This window comes from Alnus glutinosa, chromosome 5 (genome assembly GCF_958979055.1).
Source record: "Alnus glutinosa chromosome 5, dhAlnGlut1.1, whole genome shotgun sequence".
Taxonomy (NCBI): Eukaryota; Viridiplantae; Streptophyta; class Magnoliopsida; order Fagales; family Betulaceae; genus Alnus; species Alnus glutinosa.
In genome coordinates, this window is record NC_084890.1 from 23,413,660 (window position 1) to 23,419,742 (window position 6,083).

A 6,083-nucleotide genomic window follows, 5' to 3' on the forward strand; every position below is an offset into this window, starting at 1 on the left:
TTGTTTTTATTTTATTTTGTTTTTGTCAATTTAGTTCATGTGGGGAGGCAATCCAACACCCCATGGACCATGTTCATATTGTTATAGTCCTTATCACCATGTTAAAGTTTGTCCTACTGCAAGACAATTTTCTAACTATTCTTATGACCATGTGAACACACAATTCTCTAGACCGAGGAATGACCCTTACTCTGATTCCTATAACCCGGCATGGAGTAACCAGTCTAATATCTTGTGGCAAGCTCAAGCTCCTAAAAATTATGTTCCACAATTTCATGAACTGTACCATTAGGCATATCCGCAGTTCAATGATCAATCATATTCCCCTCAATATCAAGCAACTTCACAGCAGCAATCTGAGGCTGAACCACCTCCTCCAATGAGTTCTGACTTTCAAGATCAGATGTTGAAATTTATGAGCAAGATGGATCAAATAATAGACTCTCAGAATCAGATTATGAAGTCTCAACAGGAAAAATATACCCCTCAATTCTTCGCCGAGATAGATGCCAAGATAGAAGCTCACTTTTAACAAATCATGAACCACCTCAATAGAGAAGAAGAAGAGCTTCAAAATCAGCCAAAGGCCAATCTTGATGGACACTACATGGTGGATGAGAGTACTTCTTATCATGAGCAAGCCATCACCACAATGAAGAATGGAGAAGTGGTCGAAACTCACGTGGAAGAGAGGAAGGAGAAGCAAATTGAGGCTCCATAAGCTCTACATCGGGCAAAAGGCGAGGAAGTGAGCACTGAGGTTCCTTCATCATCCACTCTTATTCTCGAGACGCCATATGAACCCCGAGCCCCTATTGCTTATGACTTACCAAGAGGTCAGGAGAGTAGTTTGTTAGGGCTGTTAGAATAGCAAAGAGAGACCATCAAGGTAGAAAACTTCCTTGAGTATTCTTCTCATTTTACTCCAATTCATGATTCCCTTCTGGGTGAGAAACTGTTTAAGAATACTCAAAGGGATCTACCTCAATATGCGGACATTCAGAATTACCTTTCTGTAGGTAAAATTTATTCTCTTTGGTCCAAGAGAAGAAAAGATTGGTGCTTCAAATTTAAACTTAAGGGTTAGAGAGCACTGAGCGCATCAAGGATGTGGATTCCGTTGGCTTGGCGGATCCCACATAATTTGACTAAATGAGTCAGCTTCATAGGTTCGAGCACAGGCCATATGCGCTCGAGTCCTTCATCAGGCCAGGGTACATGATCTCCTTCCAAGTTTATCTTCTCCATTTTTGTTTCATTCTTAGTTTATATTTTTACAACAATGTGTTGCACTTGACTTTATTTGATTGGAGTATCACTCTCTTTTTCAGGATATGTGTTTTTGCAATCAAGTTTGGGGGTATGATATGCCCCACATCTACTCATTCAAGTATTCCTATCCTCTTACTGTTATGTTCAGTTCTATACACACATTGGGGACAATGTGTGATTCAAGTTTGGGGGTATGGAAAAACAAAACACTGTCCAATATTTTGCTATGTTATCTCTAAGAATTTGGTTGAACTTAAATTCTTATTTGTATTTCATTGGTGAGCTTAACATGATGAACACATAATCACTTGACTAGGGAATTTAGAGTTTTGTTATTTTCTTTGGCAGCATGAGATATTACTTGTTTTAATTTGATTCTCACAAGCACACTAGCACGTAGTCTGTGAGGTATGAAATTTGAAATCAGTTATGTCTATTATTAATATCTTGGATACAGCTGGATAACTTGTTGGAGGAATAACCTTGGCATTAAAAAAATAAAAAAAATATATAATAATAATAATAATAATAATAAAGAAGAAAAAGAAGAATAATAATATTGATCACTTTGAGCTTTTCGCTGAGTAACCAGATCTCTTGCCTCATTAAGCATTGAGTATTCGCGTCAAAAAATGGAAGTTTGCTTTGATTGATAAAATGGCTAAGTTTAGCTTCGCAACCTTTTTTACTCGAGTTAGTAAGTCTTTAGGGTGTTTTACACCTAGTGCCCTAAAACCATCTGGTTTGAGAGTCATTGACCTAACACTCATTACATGGGTCAATTAGAAAACTTAAGGGAGCTAAACATTGCATAGCCTGCATATATATATAAAAAAATAATTTTATGTATATATCTTGGTTGTTTTATCTAATGGGGAGTCCAACAAATTTTGAGTATTGAACCATTCATGATTGCGATTAGTTTTTGAAACCCCATGACTGTGTTAGGTTCACTTTACACTAGTTGAATCTTGTGATATCTCATAATGCCATATTAGTAGCTTAATTTTTAATTTCCTAAAATTGTGAAGATGGAGTTTATTTTGTTAAGCTTGCCAATGAATGAAAACCATTATTTTTATGATGCTGCATTCTTAGGGATAACATGGTAGAAACAATGTTTGTAGATATCATTCTTGGCAAACCCTCATGAGACTTCACTCGTCCACTAGGGAGTCCTAAGGGTTTAAAAGTCTTGTTCCATACACTAAATGCAATTGTACATCCCATGAAAGAATGATTTATCTTGTTGTTTTTCACTTTTATTTCTTGTTTTGTATTGCTAAGGGACTAGCAATATGTAAGTTTGGCGGTGTGATAAGCGTCGAATGTTGCACATTCAAGCCCCTTAACTTGCATATGTTAATTCATTAGCATTTTTATTTGTTTAATTTTGTGTTGTTTTATTGTTTTCGGGTTTTAAATAAAAATGCAATTAATTCCATTGATTTTAGGCTTAAAACACACTTTGAAAAGACCTAGAAGATATTTATAAGCTTAACCAATCATAATAGAAGACTTATATGATTTGGTTAAGTTTAATCAAATCAAGGGAATGATTAAATTAGAATTTCTCCACTAAGAGCCAAAATCGGATTGGATTTAAATTTGGATTATGCAAATGTCTTAGTGTTTTGATCATAACTTTTTGCTCAAATATCGGATAGTAATGAAATTGGTAGCATTGGAAAGCTAATAAAAAATGAAACAAATATATCAGAAATAGATTTTCCCTAATTCTGACATTTATCATGCCAAAATGCCCCGCAATAAAAGTCCGCAGATCTGGACGATTTTGGAATCCTTTTCCTACTTGGATTGAATTTTCAATCACCTACTTAGACTAAGAGACTAAGTTCCAATTTTTCTTGGATTCCTATGGCTTTTAGACCTCTCCTAGTCTCTATAAATAGACCCGTAAGCTTCAAAATAAGGTGGGTGCTTGTGCTTAGCTTTAGACAGAAAATTCTTCTTGGAGGCTTGATAAGTTGAAGAGGAGAAAAACATGGCAGAAGGCCATCCCAGCACCATGATGAACGGCTAAATTCGTACTAAGGTGTTGACGTAGCCATTTCCAAGTAAAAAGGGTTTAATTGTATTTTAATTTGGTATTTTCTATATGCATGATGATTGTATAACTGTGAGAATTGATCTTAATGTTTATATTCAATCATTATGAATTTCTTATCTTATCTTAGAAAGTCTTTTATATTGATTGAACTCAATCCTTCATATTTTCTTTGATTATGTGAATGATTGTTATACATGGTTTTAATTGATATATGATCAAGAGGATTAGATAGGCTATGCCTAGGGAAGACGGATTGTACTTCACAATAGTTTAGTGTAATTTAGGTAGACAGTTCATACCAACCGAAGATGGGTTATACTATTCCATTGATTGTGTGTATCCTATTAAAGACGTGGCTAATCCATACCTAAGGATGACTGGTCATACCGCATCTTAGTGGTTAGGTGGACGGTCTGTGCCAACCGAAGATGAGTTATACTTATTCTTTAAAGGTAATTTCTTGACTACTCGAGTGAGACGAGCCCTATATCATGCATAGTATGAATTTTCTTTGTTAATTTATGATTGACCATTGTTATGCGGTGAGTGGTGAAATCAATCCCCTATTCTTTCTCTCATCCCTACTCTCTTTACATTTATATCTTTTACTTTTATGTATTTATTTTTAGAAAACAAAAATAAAATCAAACATCTTTTAAATTAAGTTATATTTAATCTCAAAAAACTTGATAACAACATTTACGCAGTCCTTGAGGTTCAACACCCTCAATATAGCCCTATCCTACAAGGATTCATACTATTGCGAGTGGTTATTTCTTATTGATATATTTTGGTAAACAAAAGACCACATCAGCCGACCCCTAAGATAGAATTCACACGACCAAAGTAGCACTACCGGCAACTGCTAGAGAGCTAGCGGATCTTCAATTATCCCTAAACACCCTCTCTAAGCACTATGGAATTCTATACTGAATTCTTGCAAATAACAAGCCTAGAGCCCTCTTTATATAGGCTTTACAAATCTTATTTCAACTCAAAATCGGACTCTGGCAAGTTGGCGTCCGAACGGAAGTTAGCCTCGTCCGGACGGTCTTCTGCGACCGCCTTTCCAGAATAGCTCGATTCTTCCCATAACAGGTCTACGTTCGAACGGCTTGGCCGAGCGTCCGGACGGTCTTCACTATCTCTCCTTTTCGCGCTTGTAAAGGAAACCCAGAATATTCTGGAATGCTGAATAGCATCCGGACGTGTTGCCACGTCGTCCGGACGTCTTGCAAAAACTTTCCAAATAAGTGTCGACTGAAATCCAACTCCGTGTAGAAGTTGGAGAAGCTTGACCTAGCGTCCGGACGATGTTGCCCTGACGTCCGAACGTCTGCAAAGCTGAAGCTTCTAGACACTGGGGGGCGTCCGGACGCCTTCAAAGGCCCGTTTGGACGGCTGCACAGAAACCGGTTGATCTAACTTGAATTTTGCAAGGAATCTTCATGAACATCTTCTAGAAACAAGAGACCAATCACATGGCTTGAAATAAACACTGTCCATAAAACATGAAGAATCTAAAACAAACCGATCGTCCTGTTAAATTGCAACCATTATATAAAGCGTTTTTGTCATCAGAATGTAGCCAACATAAAATACTAACATAATTGATCATCCCATGTCCTATTGGAGACTTGGGATTGTAATTGATTGTGATTTGTATGTGGTGAGATGGAAGGAACGTAAAGAGATTGATAGAGTGATTTTATGTTAATGCCACCAACTTGCTGTTTCTATAAGGAGAAGATATCGTGATATGCTTAGTTTAATACTACTATCAATTTGTATGCAACAACCGAAGTTTATGCCATATAATAATAAACAGGGCATGGGATGCCTGTTTTTCATGCAGTAGTCTATTAAATAGAACATCATCTCTATTTCATCATTCTATACTTCTATTAAATAACACAGGGAATTAACCCATCACAACTCCAAATGACAACATTAAGCTAATACATTAGTTATTACAAATTTAAGAACATAAACCACATTTTCATGGTAACCGTTTGTAGGACAAATATCCATTACATGCACCATAATCGCTGCCCCAAAACACGCTACAAAGACAACAACAAAAATCCAGGAAACTGCCAAAAGTTGACTATGTGTCTTCGAAACTTTCACTTGCATCTCATACCGAATTGCTTCAATCTCTAACTTGGCCTTCAATTCTGTAACCTCTTTATTCAGCATCATGTCCCTGTTTTGCAAACGACCCAACACTCATTTAACATGGTCACACATGTCAGTATCTTTCTATTGAAAGAATCTACACTACCGACCAACCTATTCAAATTAAAGGCCATATAAACAAGGGTTAGTTTATCAACTTTGAAAAAATTCAAACACATGACAAGTAGTCCCAAGCAGCTTCCTATAGAACTCAATAGCCACGTATTTAATTTGCTGGACATCATCCACACGTCTTCCTTGCCCATCCCATAGGTGAGAAATTAGGTTCCTAGAATTGTTGACCTTAACAAGCCTATGAAAATAAGAGTTGTTTTGGTCACCAAGCTTCCTCTTCCTTGTTAAAAGACAAGTATTCATGAAGACAGTCATGTTCACGTTTCACACAGGCAGCCTTCACATGTCTAAGATTGACCATAATAAAGTAGATAGCCCAATAAAGTAATTGGGAGATTTATAAAGTAGCAATATTTTGTGAATGAAGCACACCGGCTATGACCTTAGCATGGTGACAATTTGTTGAATCCAATGTCCCTCACCCATT